This window comes from Podarcis pityusensis (genome assembly GCF_964106645.2).
Source record: "Podarcis pityusensis genome assembly, chromosome: 1".
Lineage (NCBI taxonomy): Eukaryota > Metazoa > Chordata > Lepidosauria > Squamata > Lacertidae > Podarcis > Podarcis pityusensis.
Genome location: NC_138028.1, coordinates 129,655,166 through 129,673,466, shown reverse-complemented (window position 1 = coordinate 129,673,466; position 18,301 = coordinate 129,655,166). Strand labels below are relative to the sequence as shown.

Genomic DNA, 18,301 nt, shown 5'->3' with positions numbered 1-18,301 from the left:
TACTGAAATTAATGGACACAGCTAATGCAGGTCCAGCAATTTCAAGTTTTAGTTTCAACTTCCTATATTCCAACAACTTTCCTTTGCAATGCTATACAAAATGCACCAAAATGGTACCTCTGGTTAAGAACTTAATTGGTTCTGGAGGTCCATTCTTAACCTGAAACTGTTCTTAACCTGAGGTAACACTTTACTTAATGGGGCCTCCTGCTGCTGCCGCACGATTTCTGTTCTCATCCTGAAGCAAAGTTCTTAATCCGAGGTACTATTTCTGGGTTAGCGGAGTCTGTAACCTGAAGCATTTGTAACCCGAAGTACCACAATTATAAAAGGTTGTGTGTGCTCCACATGTTTTCCCCCCAAATAAATTTTATTGGTTTTCATGTAAATACAAGCCAAGTCGTGTTGTTTTTAAGAAAACCAAGTTAACCTTCTGAATGCAACCAATCATATACAGTGGTACCTCAGGTTACATACGCTTCAGGTTACATACGCTTCAGGTTACAGACTCCGTTAACCCAGAAATAGTGCTTCAGGTTAAGAACTTTGCTTCATGATGAGAACAGAAATCGGGCTCCGGCAGCAGCAGCGGCAGCAGGAGGCCCCATTAACTAAAGTGGTGCTTCAGGTTAAGAACAGTTTCAGGTTAAGTACGGACCTCCGGAACGAATTAAGTACTTAACCTGAGGTACCACTGTATAGTATGCATATCAGAATAACAATTATTGTTATTTGAGGTCCGCTATGACAGGAAGGGGTGAGGAGCTAAGCAAAGGACTAAATTCCTGCCCCAGTCCACTCAAAATCCTTATTCAACAACTCCTCTGGGCTCTGGCCTTTCACCAGGCATCGCCACATATTTTCACAAGCACGTAAGACCGAGAGCCTTGCTTCCCTTTCAAATGAAAGTCAAGCAGCTTCTCAGGAGCCTGAATTCTGCACGAAATGCAACATTTTGCCCTCCCACAGAATCCCAGCAAAACACATGTGCGAGTCTTACATAACGCACAAACAGGAGACAAATAGGATTGGCCGGCTTGAGCTTGCAAGAGCAACAAAATTCGCACGCCTTGAAATTCTAATAGCTTCAGATTTTCTGCCCTACATTCTGCATTTTTACAGCATGCCACATATGCTTACAAAACCCAGATGAGACTTTCAACCATTTTCTACCCCCTCACTCCCAGAACTGCAATCCTATGCATGTTTATTGGGGGAGGGGGGAAATCCCATTTAAATCTGCTTAGGATTGCAGCTTCAGTTTCATTAGGGCAGGAGTCGGCAAACTAAGGCCCGTGGGCTGGATCAGGCCCAAATGCCTTCAGGATCCGGCCCGTGGACTGTCTGTGGATCGGCGTGGGGATTCTGTTCATTTTTTTCCTGCATCGCCATTTCCCCCCACCCCACCGCGGCGGCGGCGCCTCCTCCCTCCCTCCTCCTGGCTTCTCCCTGCCCTGCCTAGAGTAGGAAGGGGGCTGGGCTAAGCTGGCTGAGCGCCATTTTTTGCAGCCCCTCTCCGGAGCCAGCCCTTTCGTGCCGCTCATCTTCCCTCCGCTGCTGCTACCACCGCCCTGGTGCTCCTGTGGGCAGTCTGGAGCTCTGCCCACTGGCTGTACAGCAGCAATCTGGCCTCCGCTGCCGGCGGGAGGGCCCCCATCCCACCCCCAAAGTGCGGAAGAGCAGAAGACCCAGCAGGCCGCATTGCAGCACCAACCCCAGGCAAGGACCCCCATCCAAACAATGACTATCATCACTGCAGGTAAGAAAAAAAATTAATTTTAATTTTTATCATCTGCAGTACTGTCTGGCCTGCCTGGTGCTCTTGCATGGAATGTGTCCTTTTCAAATGCTTCTGTGGGTTATCTATGGGGCCTGCCTGGTGTGCATAGTTCCCCCCCCCAATATTGTCCAGCCCCCCACAAGGTCTGAGGGACAGTGGACTAGCCCCCTGCTGAAAAAGTTTGCTGACCCCTGCTGTATTAGGGAGGTAAGGTAAAGGGACCCCTGACCATTAGGTCCAGTCGTGACCGACTCTGGGGTTGCGGTGCTCATCTCGCTTTATTGGCCGAGGGAGCCGGCGTACAGCTTCCGGGTCATGTGGCCAGCAGGACTAAGCCGCTTCTGGCGAACCAGAGCAGCACATGGAAACGCTGTTTACCTTCCTGCCAGAGCGGTACCTATTTATCTACTTGCACTTTGACGTGCTTTCGAACTGCTAGGTTGGCAGGAGCAGGGACCGAGCAATGGGAGCTCACCATGTCATGGGGATTCGAACCGCTGACCTTTTGATCAGCAAGTCCTAGACTCTGTGGTTTAACCCACAGCGCCACCCGTATTCCATGTATTAGGGAGAGGAAGCAGCTAAACAGGACACATTCTATAAAGAAGAATCTTCCTTTGTCTGCCCAAGACCTCCGCTCCTTGTCATGGGATGACCCATTAATGCATCCTCTGAAACCTGGAGACTTCCAGACATTTCTGACTACAACTCCCACCAACCTAAGCCAGCTTCCGAGGCTGATGGGAGATGTAGTCCAAAAACATTTGGAGAGCACCCAGTTGAGGGAGGCTAGTCTAGACAGAGACTCCGATGGCACATTCAGAATGTTTCTAACGTAAGAGCCACCTTAAAAAGCTAGACAGCATCTTAAAAAGTAGAGACATCACCTTGCCAACAAAGGTCTGTATAGTAAAAGCTATGGTCTTCCCAGTAGTGATGTATGGAAGTGAAAGCTGGACCATAAAGAAGGCTGATCGCTGAAGAATTGATGCTTTTGAATTATGGTGCTGGAGGAGACTCTTGAGAGTCCCATGGACTGCAAGAAGATCAAACCTCTCCATTCTGAAGGAAATCAGCCCTGAGTGCTCACCGGGAGGACAGATCGTGAAGCTGAGGCTCCAATACTTTGGCCACCTCATGAGAAGAGAAGACTCCCTGGAAAAGACCGTGATGCTGGGAAAGATGGAGGGCACAAGGAGAAGGGGGCGACAGGGGACGAGATGGGTTGCATAGTGTTCTCAAAGCTACCAGCATGAGTTTGACCAAACTGTGGGAGGCAGTGGAAGACAGAAGTGCCTGGCGTGCTCTGGTCCATGGGGTCATGAAGAGTCGGACACAACTAAACGACTACACAACAACAACAAGAGCCATTCTAGGCAACATCCTGACGCCTCCTCCTATATTAGGCAATGAAAAACGATATTCCACTGGGAAACTTTAGCCAAATCTTCTTCATATTATTTCTGTATCCCTTCTCCTGCTTCTTTTGCAGCTGACTCCTTAGCTTTCGGAAGATTAAAGCATCTCTCAGAAACTCTAAAAGCATCCAAGTACATAAAATAAGTGGTTGCTGGAAGCAGCAGTCTTATTCTGACTCAAAAGGCAAAGTTTTCTAAATGCTAACCCAGTGACAAGTCATCTTGAGTCAAGACCTCCTGTTGATTTTTCCACATCAGACGGGTAGGGAACCTCTGGCACAGCAAACATTTCTGAACTACATCTCCCATCAGCCTTTGTAAGCATTGTCAATGGCCAGGGACGATGGGAGTTGGAGTTCAGAAATACCTGGTGGGTCAAAGGTTCCCCCACACTTGATTTTATGAAAAATGAAAAATACAAAATGTGAGAAAAGGAAGGACCTTACTAAAGCCACCTGTTCTGGGCCCTAGTAACAGATTTATTGTGTGTGGATATCATTCAGTGCTGTTTTGCCACCTGAGGCAAGCGTCAAAATGGCGCCCGTCCTCCCATTCCATACATAAATGCCAATTGGATGAGCAGCTGAATCTTACTACAACGCTGGTAGTGAGGAAAGAATCCTGGGGGCACTGTTATACAGTGGTTTCGCTCCTTCCTCCTGGACCATGTTCAGAAAGTGGTGGTGGGGGATGAGTGTTCAGACCCCTGGGCCCTCACTTGTGGGGTGCCTCAGGGTTCCGTCCTCTCCCCCATGCTTTTTAACATCTACATGAAGCTGCTGGGAGAGATCATCAGGGGGTTTGGACTGGGTGTCCATCAATATGCAGATGATACCCAGCTCTACCTCTCTTTTAAATCAGAACCAGTGAAGGCGGTGAAGGTCCTGTGTGAGTGCCAGGAGGCGGTTGGAGGATGGATGGCGGTTAATGGATTAAGGTTGAATCCTGACAAGACAGAAGTACTGTTTATGGGGGACAGGGGGCGGGCTGGTGTGGAGGACGCCCTGGTCCTGAATGGGGTAACTGTGCCCCTGAAGGACCAGGTGCGCAGCCTGGGAGTCATTTTGGACTCACAGCTGTCCATGGAGGCGCAGGTCAATTCTGTATCCAGGGCAGCTATCTACCAACTCCACCTGGTACGCAGGCTGAGACCCTCCCTGCCCGCGGACTGTCTCGCCAGAGTGGTGTATGCTCTAATTATCTCCCGCTTGGACTACTGCAATGCGCTCTACGTGGGGCTACCTTTGAAGGTGACCTGGAAACTACAACTAATCCAGAATGCGGCAGCTAGAATGGTGACTGGGGGCGGCCGCCGAGACCACATAACACCAGTCTTGAAAAACCTACATTGGCTCCCAGTACGTTTCCGAGCACAAGTCAAAGTGCTGGTGTTGACCTTTAAAGCCCTAAACGACCTCGGCCCAGTATACCTGAAGGAGCGTCTCCACCCCCATCGTTCTGCCTGGACGCTGAGGTCCAGCGCCGAGGGCCTTCTGGCGGTTCCCTCATGGCGAGAAGCAAAGCTACAGGGAACCAGGCAGAGGGCCTTCTCGGTAGTGGCGCCCGCCCTGTGGAACGCCCTCCCATTAGATGTCAAAGCGATAAACAACTACCTGACATTCAGAAGACATCTTAAGGCAGCCCTGTTCGGGGAAGTTTTTAACGTGTGACATCTTAGTTTATTTTTGGTTTTTATGGAAGCCACCCAGAGTGGCTGGGGAAACCCAGCCAGATGGGCGGGGTACAAATAATAAATTATTATTATTATATAATCCTGGACAGTTCCAAAGAGACTTCACTGAGCTTCAACTCAACCTGATGGTAATAGCCGGAAGAGCAAAGTTCAGTCATTTAGAGCTATACCAGGAAGTACTGGCCGCTATAAACAAAAGCTGGATCAGCCGGTAGAAGCTTTCAATACTGCATTCCCCACAATGGGGGTGGGGATTATTCACTTCGGAAACCATGGGAAACCTGAATCGTGGTGCAACCCGTCGTTACGTTAGTCACAAAGCATCCATCCTAGCAGAGCATCAAATTAGTGCAAAAATACTGTTAATTATGATTTCTTTAGAGTAACTTTCAGCATGTTTATCCAGCAGAAGTTGGTAAATCGCAGCCATTTCCCTTATTAGCTAGAATCAAACATTGTTACATACAACTCAGTGACGTTATTCTAACAATGGACTGGAGTGAACATTCACAAATAGTTATATATACTCTGCAATCAGGCTAAATCTATGGCTCTTAATAATAACTGCCTTCTCTGAAAAAGCAAGACTTTTTAAAAGCACATCACTTGATGATTTACTGTTGACGATCGGCAGCTGAACATGTGAACTGACTGAATTTGAAAACAATTTTGGTTGGCGCATCTGTGATAGCGGCAGCAACAGTCCATTCGGACATTAAAGCTGTCACATGATTAAAATCACTTAGCAAGTGTGTTGTGATGAGGAATGGTTTTCCCTTAGGCTGTGGAGAACAAGTTTGAAATCTCCACTCGGCTATGAAGTCCATCGGGTGGCCTACAAAGATGTTACATGGATAAAACTGAACTAGGAATCATGTATGGCACCTTGAGCTCTTCAGAGGAAGGGTAAAGGTAAAGGGACCCCTGACCATTAGGTCCAGTCGTGGCCGACTCTGGGGTTGCGGCGCTCATCTCGCTTTACTGGCTGAGGGAGCCAGCGTACAGCTTCCGGGTCATGTGGCCAGCAGGACTAAGCCGCTTCTGGTGAACCAGAGCAGCGCACGGAAACGCCGTTTACCTTCCCACCAGAGAGGTACCTATTTATCTACTTGCACTTTGACGTCCTTTCGAACTGCTAGGTTGGCAGGAGAAGGGACCGAGCAACGTGCGCTCACCCCGTCACGGGGATTTGAACCGCCGACCTTCTGATCAGCAAGTCCTAGGCTCTGTGGTTTAACCCACAGCGCCAAACATGCAATAAATACATAAATGCAATAAAGGTGCATGGCTGAACTAGCCCTAAGACTGCTTTTAGAGCAGGTGGGGGGAAAACCCTCCAGGTGTTGTTGAACTACGACTCCCATAAGCCCCAGCATGCATTGCCAATAGCAAGGGATGATGGGAGTTGTAGTTCATCGACAGCTAAGTGGCTGAAGGTTCCTCGTGCCCCAAAGCTGTCAAGCTTTCAGATTTGAAAATAAGGGATCAGCATCCTCACCTACGGGATATCTAACAATCCGGGATAGCAGCGGGAAAAGGCACTGGAATAAGGGAATTTCTCGCAAAAAAGGGAAGGTTGACAGCTATGTCATGCCCCCTTAAGAGGTTGAAAGTAATCAGCTGAGAAATCTTTTTAAAAGTAACAAGCAAGTTGTAGGAGACACAGAGCTAGCTACTAAGACAAACCCTTTTGCTTCAAGTTTGATATATAAAAGCAGTGGGAATTTATCTCCCACAGATATCATATACAGTGGTACCTTGGGTTAAGTACTTAATTCGTTCCGGAGGTCCGTTCTTAACGTGAAACTGTTCTTAACCTGAAGCACTACTTTAGCTAATGGGGCCTCCGGCTGCTGCCGCACCGCCGGAGCACAATTTCTGTTCTCATCCTGAAGCAAAGTTCTTAACCTGAGGTACTATTTCTGGGTTAGCAGAGTCTGTAACCTGAAGCGTATGTAACCCGAGGTACCACTGTACAAGAATCATTTTTAAAATGCATTTTTTAAAGTGCCTTGCTCATCCCATACAATGAAATCCTTTAGGCTTTTTACAGCATGTTTTATAAAGTAAGTCATAAGTCATGTGACTGAATAGAACACAGTTGGTAACTCTCAGGGAAAACTGTGCTGTGCGATTTGCCAAAAATCATCCGGAAGCAGAAGCCCATGCATTTCCCACGCTCTCTCTTGAGAGGTGGCAGGTCTTGCACTGTCACAAAATAAACGCTACGTCTCAGGATTAATGGAATATTTTCAAGGCAAATTCAAGGCAAGGTTTTTGGTACCCGTGTCCCGAGAACCCCAACTAAACACTCATACTTGATCTAGGCATCTAAGAAAAACAGAACCATGAAATGTGCTTAATTCATAGTTGCAACGCTCTCCACATTCTTTTCTCCTTCCTCTTCTAAACACTGGTCTGAATATCGAGTCAATTAAAATCCACCCTCACGGTTCCTTCTGCAAGAGGCTGTCAGCTGCTATGTATTAATGTACTTCTTTATATACAACTAAAAGCATTTTAACCGACTGCATAGCATGACTAAACTTTTAAGAAACTCCTTGGGGAAGTGTCAACTCCCCAGATTAAAACAAACCCAACTTGCATCCCTTGCCATAAACTAACAGCTACAAGGGCAGACTGGGTATGTCCAAAGGGCACAGGAAAAAGGGCCTTTTCAGTAGTGGCCCCATGCTCTTTGAATTCCCTCCCTAGAGAGGCAACATATGATTTCAGCTCTATTGGCTTTTCAATGAAACCGAAGACTCATTTATTTCAAACTGCTGTTTACCATTTCGTGTTCTAACCTCTGCTGTTTTGCTAGTGTGAATTTTAATGGGTTTTTTTTTATATAAATAATCATAGAATTGTAGAGTTGGAAGGGACCCCAAGGTTCATCCAATACAACCCCATGCAATGCAGGAATCTCAGCTAAAGCATCCATTATATTGTGATGGAATTGGTATTATGGCTTAGACGAAAGTTGCTTTGGGAGGGCTTTGCTTTGAAATTTATTTTGAGCCCAAAATATTTCAGGCAGTCCATTTAAGGACTGATAAGGTAAAGGTAAAGGTAAGGTATGGTAAAGGTTTAAGGTAAAGGTAAAGGGACCCCTGACCATTAGGTCCAGTCGTGACCGACTCTGGGGTTGCGGCGCTCATCTCGCTTTATTGGCCAAGGGAGCCGGCGTACAGCTTCCGGGTCATGTGGCCAGCAGGACTAAGCCGCTTCTGGCGAACCAGAGCAGCGCATGGAAACGCCCTTTACCTTCCCGCTGGAGCGGTACCTATTTATCTACTTGCACTTTGACGTGCTTTCGAACTGCTAGGTTGGCAGGAGCAGGGACCGAGCAGTGGAAGCTCACCCCGTCATGGGGATTCGAACCGCTAACCTTCTGATCGGCAAGTCCTAGACTCTGTGGTTTAACCCCAGCGCCACCCGCGTCCCTAACGACTGATAGAAAGCCAGTATACTTGTTGTCCAAACTGACGCTTGAACAAAAGATGTTCCTTGTTTAAATTGTCCGCAGTGCACTCATTTGAAATGCGCCACTGTATTAAAAATGGAGCGTATGCCAAAGGGCATTTATTGCAATGATGCCTGGCCGTGACTGCAGTAACGGCTGTTCTGTTCTGACCACTCAATTTCACAAACTCCTAGGATTCGGCTGCAATTTATTTTCGACAGCAACCTGTCGTGAACATTCATTAGCACTTAGCAATTTGCTGGGAAAAGATATTCTAAAATCAGGTATTAAACAGTAAAAGTCACTACTACTGTGTAATGTGTCATGTGTTGTTGTTCATCTGAGGTTGTATTTACCTAATTTTAAGACGAGCTAAGCAACAAAGGGACACGAGTGGCACTGTGGGTTAAACCACAGAGCCTAGGACTTGCCGATCAGAAGGTCGGCGGTTTGAATCCCCGCGACGGGGTGAGCTCCCGTTGCTCGGTCCCAGCTCCTGCCAACCTAGCAGTTGGAAAGCACAAAGTGCAAGTAGATAAATAGGTACCGCTCCAGCAGTAAGGTAAACGGCGTTTCCGTGCGCTGCTCTGGTTCGCCAGAAGTGGCTTAGTCCTGCTGGCCACATGACCCGGAAGCTGTACGCCGGCTCCCTCGGCCAGTAAAGCGAGATGAGCGCCGCAACCCCAGAGTCGTTTGGGACTGGACCTAATGGTCAGGGGTCCCTTTACCTTTACCTTTAAGCAACAAATGATAGCTATTATGTCCTGATAGGTAAAACCACAGAATTCAAAGAGGGTTCACTCTTTGTCCCATGAATGCATTAGCTTTAATATGTTATTTTCTCTCTCTTTCCAATTCCTTGAAGCATAATATGTCAAAGTAAATTATTCCTGGAGTCTAATTGCTTAGATCACAAACCCATCATTACTGAAGTACCAGTATTGTCTACTCACTCAAGTACCCAATTGTTTCAGACTGCTTAGGCGGAAATGTTTCAACCTATTTTAAGTATATTCTAATCAGTAATGGATGGTTTGGAGTAATTAGGCCCTGCGGTAGAAGAAATGCAAATCGCAAAAGAAAACATTTTTGTAAGGGCATAAGCTATGGTGGTTTTGTCCAAATCTCTGTGCTTCTACCTAGTACTATGGGCTTCTGAATCAGCCTTGGGAAACAACAGCAGTAAAAAGCAAATCTAGATATGTATGTTTTGTTATGTACATAAAATATGACTGAAGGAAGAGTTCTGTATTTTTTTAATAATATATTTGTAAAGGCTAAAACAATAAATGTAGTCACACCTCGGGATAAATATGCTTCAGGTTGAGCGCTTTCGGGTTGTGCCCCGCGATGACCCAGAAGTAACGGAGCATGCGCATGCGCAGATGGTCAAAATGACGTCATGCGCATGCGCGGAAGAGGCAAAACGCGACCTGCGCACGTGCAGACGCACCGCCGTGTCTTACGTTCTGTTCAGGATGTGAACAGGGCTCTGGAACGGATCCCATTCACATCCCGAGGTACCACTGTATTTTCTTGCAAGAGACCAGCACACTACACTATCCTCAAAGACAGGTCAAATAACTCAAGTATTCAGTTCTTCTCACAACTGCTATACTCCCTAGGATGACAGAAATTTAGAGTCAGAAAAGACCCTGGAGATCATCAAATCCAACCTTCTACTCCAGAGGTAGCCAACATGGGGCCCTCCTGAAACTGCCATCATCCATGAACTGGCCATGCTGGCTGAGGCTGATGAGCTGTAAAAGAGATAAAAGGTAAAGGACCCCTCGACGGTTAAGTCCAGCCAAAGGCAACTATGGGGTTGCGGCGCTCCTCTCGCTTTCAGGTTGACGGAGCCGGCGTTTGTCCACAGGCAGCTTTCCAGGTCTTGTGGTCAGCATGACTAAACCGCTTCTGGCACAACAGGACACCTTGACGGAAACCAGAGCAGCGCACGGAAACGCCGTTCACCTTCCCGCCGGAGCGGTACCTATTTATCTACTTGCACTGGTGTGCTTTCGAACTGCTAGGTTGGCAGGAGCTGGGACAGAGCAACGGGAGCTCACCCCGTCGCGGGGATTCGAACTGCCAACCTTCCGATCAGCAAGAGCTGTAGTCCAACAACATCTGGGAGAGCACCACATCTGTTACCCGGTTCTACTCAGTGTAGGAATCTTGCAACCACAGCATCCTAGGTCCATGACCACCCAGTTGCTGCTTTAATAGCTGCATCGGAAGAAAACTGCTCCATGTCTAAGAACTGAACTAGGTTTCAAGTCATACTGTACCTCCAGAAGTGTTTCACTTTAGAAGAAGAAGAAGAAGAAGAAGAGTTTGGATTGGATATCCCGCTTTATCACTACCCAAAGGAGTCTCAAAGCGGCTAACATTCTCCTTTCCCTTCCTCCCCCACAACAAACACTCTGTGAGGTGAGTGGGGCTGAGAGGCTTCAGAGAAGTGTGACTAGCCCAAGGTCACCCAGCAGCTGCGTGTGGAGGAGCAGGGAAGCGAACCCAGTTCACCAGATTACGAGACTTCCGCTCTTAACCACTACACATTCAAATAGCTTTCTTCATGACGAAGAAAACACAGCCTGCCCGTATCGAGCAGCAAATGATCCTCGCCTCCATTTCCACTTGGCCTGTTGGTTTCCTAAGGACAGGAAGTTTTGGCTCTAAGGCAGGGGTGGGAAAGTGGACCTGTTCTTATCTCCACCACCCGCACAAGCCAACTCTGATTGGCAGGCGGGTGCACATGTCAGTCACCTGACAATCACAGTAAATTCAGGTGACCCGTTTTCCTTTGCCTGCAGAAACCGAAAGGGACCGTACTTTGCAGATCAATTGACTGCCAGGGCCTGCAAACATCCTGGGAGCTCCACCTTTACCTGCAATGTTAGGAGCAGGACAACGGCACATGGCTTGGCCCAAACAGCCTCACAGGCCAAATGGAGAGGCCTAGCAGGCCTAATTCTGACCGTGGGCTGCAGGTTCTGCACTGTTGCTGTGGCAAAGGAACGTCTCTCTGAAAGGTGTTCCAAACCCAGAGAAACGTACCACTTTTTTTTTCCGTTTCAGTTTTTAGCACTTTTAAAAGTAAAAGTCATGGAAGCAGACCATTTTCACCGCTGAAGAGTAAAATTATCGCTTTCAAACCACAGAATGACTCGATTTTTTAAAAAGAAGAAGTAATAATGGTGTCGTCCCCCCCTTAAAAAAGGCTTATTGTGTTTCACGAAGAAGAATCAGTAACCACAGCAGGTCAGGTGAATGAAAAACCTGTTTGGGCAGAACTCAGTTTGTTAAACATTTGGGTAAAACATTTCTCCATAACCGCCACCGGATTATGCAAGTGACTATAAACACGGGGTCTTCATCGTTTTACACTTACTTCAAGTTGTTGTTTTGCCAAAGTGACCTTTAGTTTTCAAAGCCCCAAAGCAGAATATGACCTGAGGACATCCCTGACGTGACAGCTGTCTATATAGCCACAACTAGCTCCTAAGACGCTGACATTACCCTGTCAAAGTGGCAGAATATTAAAACTAGTGAATCAGTGGGCTTGTGAAGTGGAAAGTCCACCTGCCTGGTGAATGTATGCTTCTATCCATCTTTCATTAATATACTTGAAAAAATAACCAGTTCAATTACTTCTCCTCGCTTTCTCACCAAATGTTCTGCCCCGATATTCAACAATTCCACAGGCTGCTTTTCCAAACATATTACAGTGGTGCCCCCCAAGACGAATGCCTCGCAAGACGAAAAACTCGCTAGACGAAAGGGTTTTCCGTTTTTTGAGTCGTTCCGCAAGACGAATTTCCCTATGGGCTTGCTTCGCAAGACGAAACGTCTTGCGAGTTCTTGCGAGTTTGTTTCCTTTTTCTTAAAGCCGTTAATAGCCGCTAAGCCGTTAATAGCCGCTAAGCCGCTAATAGCCGTGCTTCGCAAGACGAAAAAACCGCAAGACGAAGAGACTCGCGGAACGGATTAATTTCGTCTTGCGAGGCACCACTGTATAAGCAAGTCATATTACTTTCCGGGTGGGGGCGGACAGGATTGTGATCTCTCCCACTGGGGGTACATGTCCATTCCAGGCAGTGTTCAAAACTCCCATTGTCCTAGGCGCATTTTGCGACAGGGAATTTCATGAGTGCGAGCGGTTTCTGAGCTCTGGGCGCAATCCTGCACCAAAGATTTCAGATTAAAACTGCAGAGTGGACGGAAAGGAGGAGCTTTTTCTGCCTCCCCACTTCCAGCTACTCTCTGAAGACTGCAGAAGAGACCCTCTTAAGAACATTAGGGGGGTGGGCAGGGGAAGGACTAGAGCAGGGGTCAGCAAATCTTTTCAGCAGGTCGACTGTCCCTCAGACCTTGTGGAGGGCCAGACTATTTTTTTTTGGGGGGGGGAGAGAATGAATGAATTCCTATGCCCCACAAATAACCCATAAATAAAAGGGCACATTCTACTCATGTAAAAACACACTGATTCCCAGACCGTCCGTGGGCCAGATTTAGAAGGCGATGGGCCGGATCCGAGCCCCGGGGCCTTAGTTTGCCTACCCATGGACTAGAGCATGTGAAAAATTAATGTAATATTTTAGCAATTGATTTATTTTCAGAACTGTATTCTTGTTTTTTAAAAAAGCAAGACTAGACATTGTGTTGTTGCGCTCATAGCCTAGGTTTAAGGTGCCATTTAAGCTCCTAGTTTTCGTATCTCAGTTTCCACCAATGTCTCCAGGATGTAACAACTGTTCCACATTTGACTTACGGAGAAACAATCCGCCATTTATCAAAGGGCTGGCTAAACTGCCCACATCTTTGTGGACTGAAGCACCCATCACCAATGGCCATTCTGAATGGGGCTGAGAGAAGACGGAGTCCAGCAACACAGAACAGTATGGCCAGATTCAGTAAGTGACTTAAATCTATACATGATGGATTTTCCATGTAGGATCTCTTCAACCATGGAAAGCACATACAGTGGTGCCTCGCAAGACGAAAAGAATTCGTTCTGCGAGTCTTTTCGTCTTGCGATGTTTTTCGTCTTGCGAAGCACGGTCCGTCGCAACTGCGCCTCTTCAAGCGGCTTTAAAAAAAAAGCGCAAGACGTTTTCGTCTTGCGAAGCAAGCCCATAGGGAAATTCGTCTAGCGAAGCAACGCAAAACCGAAAAACCCTTTCGTCTAGCGAGTTTTTCGTCTTGCGAGGCATTCATCTTGCGGGGCACCACTGTATCTGGACAAGAAGCCACGATCCAGCTCCTCCACTACATGTAGCCAGCAAGATCACCTCAGTAGGTCCAATGCCTTTTTAAAACAAAAAACATGACCCCCAAATTCTATCTTCTTCCTGCCACGCAAAGAACAATTTACAGAGCTTGGATATTTTCTGCTGTTTCAGTGCCAATCCGATCTGCATTTGTCTCTATAATGAGTGCAGCTAATCTTCCCTTCAATAGCCAGAAAAGTTTTTTCTAATCTTAAGTGGCAGAAGATGAGCATGCGTTAGCAAACAAAGGAACTTCTGCCAGGTTTTTTCCCCTCCACATAGGGCATTTACTCAATGGATGAAACTTTTCCTCTGCGGACGTCTTGACAGGAATGCAATAAAGTCAAAACAGACATCTGAACAAGTGCCCTAAAGTGGCAGAAGTGCTTCATGCATTATGCAGTCATTAACTCGGTATCAAAACAAGAAGCCCACATATTTCAATTTGGCATACTGATCCAAAAAACAATGGGCCTACTCCAGCCACAGCGAAGCCCTTGTACGTGCTATTGATTTCAGCAGAGAGGCAAGCACCTGCTCAGAATTCCTCCCACTGGGAACAAAACAGGACTCGCTGCATGTTGAATCGTACCCAAAGTTTGTCACTGCGAGACTATTTTACGGGGATCCTCAATCTCTGCTGGAAACAGGATTGAGGCTCCATTTTATCTTGAGTGGTTATTGCTTTTCACTTGGCTTTCTTGAGTTTTACTGCTGCTTTCTGCCCGGAGTACTTTTTTCAGCACAAAAAAGCAGATGGTATTATTATACGTGGCATTTTAAAAAATGTATGCACAACACAATTTATTGTGTCAAGTCAACCCACGTGCCATTGGTCTCGTCTCGTCTCTCATTAAAAAGTAAAGTCAGAAGGAAATTGTTTTATGGTTTGGCCAATTCAAATATTTCCACACTCTTTTTTTCCTAGAAGTGGCAGAGTTCTGTTCCTAAGTAGCCCCTGGCATACTGGCACAGCTTATTATGTAACAATTCCAGCCTTGTAATCCCCCTAAGCAAGACTACACAATTTCAAGTGAAATGAATAGGTCATCTAAATACTGACGCAAATAAAACAATTTAGTAGACATTTGATTCATTCACCGTTACATTTTAATTTGTGGGTTTAAAGAAAACGGTTTCAGCAAATAAAAGACGAAATAATTTCACGTGGATAAAACTATCTCTGCTCCTTTTCAGTCAAATAAGATGTACCGTGAAAGGTTGACTTTTGCAGTCACTCCAAGATGATCACTGGAATCTGAGTCACTCAACTCATAAACAGGACAGCAGAGAAACCAAAACAGTACTGATATATATTCCTCTGGTAGCTCCAAACCTGATCCGGTGCTGCATTTTGTGTTGCAAGCAGCTTCAAAGCAGCCATACATTACTCATAGATTAAAGCGTTAAAGAGCAGTAGTTTTTGCCTGATAGGCTTTTAAACTCAAAAGCTTCTGCATTCTCACCAACAGCTGTTGGTCCAATAAAAGATGTCATCTTAACCTACTTTCATAACCCATAAGTCGTTTGTGATGCCTGCATTCCCTAGCATTTTTCAGACGGTTCGCTCCTAGATTATGAGAATCATAGAATCATAGAGTTGGAAGAGACCACAAGGGCCATCGAGTCCAACCCCCGGCCAAGCAGGACACACCATCAGAGCACTCCTGACATATGGTTGTCAAGCCTCTGCTTAAAGACCTCCAAAGAAGGAGACTCCACCACCCTCCTTGGCAGCAAATTCCACATGAGAAGTTCTGCTAGATTTCATACAACAGAATTTCCAGTCCTTCAGCACTCGTAGGCACATATCCAGGCTACCATTCTCAACATGCTTCCTAGGATGTAAGTCACACTGAATTATTGGGAGTGGAACCTACTTTTGAGTCAGCATGGAGAGAAATGACTGAAAGTGTCACCTTCAGGCATAATTGCCGCGAAAAGGAGAATCCTTATACATTAGGATGCCAAGATCTCAAGTGGGCCCTTGCAACGGGCAGTATCAGTAGGGGTGGTTCTCATTTCAACCATTCACATAATGTACTTTCTTTCAGGGACATGTTTTGATGCCTAGGTCACATTCACACCGTATCTCTAAAGCACGGTGGCAAGACTTTAAGCAGCCAGGGATCCACTCTTCTCTGGGCCACCTCCCTGGGGCCACAGAAGCCACAATGGGTGGAACAAGGAATATAAACATTTACTTTGGTAGGTAGGCTAGTGTCTGTCTTGGCCTCCAGGTGTGAGGTTCTTCATATAATCATAGAGTTGGAATAGACCACAAGGGCCATCGAGTCCAACCCACTGCCAAGCAGGAAACACAAGGGCCATCGAGTCCAACCCCCTGCCAAGCAGGAAACATTCTTCCACTCCTCCAGAGAGGCTTCTGGGGTTGCATTTGACCCCCAGACCGAAGGTTTCTCAACTAATACATTTGATTTATGTCCCACCTTTCCTCTAAGGAGCTCAAAGGGGAATCCATGGTTTTACCCCCTCCCCATTTTGTCCTCGCAACAACTGTATGAGACAGGTTAGACTACAAAACAGTGACTGGCCCAAGCGACCTACACAGCTGATCGGAGAAGAAAAGTGCTTGGTAGGTAAAGGTAAAGGGACCCCTGACCATTAGGTCCAGTCATGACCGACTCTGGGGTTGCGACGCTCATCTCGCTTTATTGGCCGAGGGAGCTGGCGTACAGCTTCTGGGTCATGTGGCCAGCATGACTAAGTCGCTTCTGGCGAACCAGAGCAGCGCACGGAAACGCCGTTTACCTTCTCGCCAGAGTGGTACCTATTTATCTGCTTGCACTTTGATGTGCTTTCGAACTGCTGGGTTGGCAGGAGCAGGGACCAAGCAACGGGAGCTCACCCCGTTGCGGGGATTCGAACCGCTGACCTTCTGATCGGCAAGTCCTAGGCTCTGTGGTTTAACCACAGTGCCACCCGCATCGTGCTTGGTAGAGGACAACTTAAAATACCCAAACGCGCCCCCAGCAGCTGGGCTCAGTGCTACAAGCAGCAAGTCTCCACCAACTTTTCCAGATATTATTTCCATAAAATTGTAACCCGTTTCGACCCAGCGACGCACATTACCGTCTCTCTCCTCTCACGTGTGCACAATACAATAAACATTATGCAGCAGTTGCGTTCCAGGGCTTCCACCTAATGCCAAAGTCCCATATAGTCAAAACCCATTGGGTTCAATGGCGGGTGGGATTGCCAAAGTCATTTTTCCCAGACCCCAGACCCCTGTCCCCTTTTTATTTTTAAATGGCCATGCATGTAAAAGCTGAATGCACAAAAGGTAAATGTCCATAAGTTGAGGGCTTCCTGTAGCTAGCTTGGAGGAAGCGTTCAGAGGCAAAAGATATTAAGAGCATCTGGAAGGTTTAGGTGGTTTGTACTGTTAGGTAGACTGGGACGCGGGTGGTGCTGTGGGTTAAGCCACTGAGCCTAGGACTTGCCGATCAGAAGGTCGGTGGTTCGAATCCCCGTGACGGGGTGAGCTCCCGTTGCTCGGTCCCAGCTCCTGCCAACCTAGCAGTTCGAAAGTACGAAGTGCAAGTAGATAAATAGGTACCACTCAGGTGGGAAGCTAAACGGCGTTTCTGTGTGCTGCTCTGGTTCACCAGAAGCGGCTTAGTCATGCTGACCACATGACCCGGAAGCTGTACGCCGGCTCCCTCGGCCAATAAAGCGAGATGAGCGTCGCAACCCCAGAGTCGTTCGCGACTGGACCTAATGGTCAGGGGTCCCTTTACCCTTTACTGTTAGGTAGGAACGGTTAGAAAACACTGCTAACTTCATAAAAGTTTAGGTCCCACTTGAAAATGTTCCGTTGCACATTTGCGCTATTTTTCATTATGCCACCAAGTATCTGCTCACTTCAAAACAAAGCTCAATCAGCACGGTCATATTGAGCTTCTAAACAATAGGACGTTTGTGTTTCAAAAGCTCACCAGCTTAGGCAGCGGACTAAAGGCAAATTCCTTAACTCCAAATCTTATGGCTCAGAGGAACATTTCTGCATGTTCTTCTTTGCAACAAAACAATCAACACGCAAACAAAAATGCCAAGTGCTTTTGAGCAATGAAACTGCTGAAGAAAGCGCCACCCTAACGCAAGCAAAATTCAGATGAAAGGAACAAGAAATAATACCGGATCCTAACGAGAATAATTATGATTATCCAGCAAATTGTTGTGGTGGTGTAAACATATCGTTTCTCTAGCCTGAGATTCACTGTAGACCATCTTCAGCATCACCATCAAGTTTGCACAAGCCCAAGCCCTTGCATAATGAGTATACACTCAAGTGGAAGGCTGCATCCAGTCTTGGTTCCGTGGAAAGAAGGCCAGGAAACAAATATTTAAAGTTTTAGATATAACAGATTAGGTTAGGTATGGGGAACCTTTGACCAGCCAGATGCTGTTGAACTACAACTCTCATCAGCCCCAGCTAGCATGACCAACGGCCAGTGATGATGGGAGTTGTAGTTCAGCAACACCTGGAGATTCAAAAGTTTGTCATACCTGTCCTATAGGTAAAGGTAAAGGGACCCCTGACCATTAGGTCCAGTCGTGGCCGACTCTGAGGTTGTGGCGCTCATCTCGCTTTACTGGCCGAGGGAGCCGGCGTACAGCTTCCGGGTCATGTGGCCAGCATGACTAAGC

The 18,301-nt window shown here is 46.9% G+C and overlaps 1 protein-coding gene and 1 long non-coding RNA gene across 5 annotated transcripts in view; one reads left to right on the top strand and one right to left on the bottom strand.

The window, feature by feature from the left end:
• LOC308484931 overlaps window positions 1-18,301 on the top strand; it is a 211,789-nt gene that overhangs the window by 149,078 nt on the left and 44,410 nt on the right. The gene's annotated exons all lie outside the window — the stretch shown is intronic.
• Window positions 1-18,301, bottom strand: part of NBEAL1 (neurobeachin like 1) — a 163,562-nt gene that overhangs the window by 142,511 nt on the left and 2,750 nt on the right. The window lies entirely within an intron of this gene.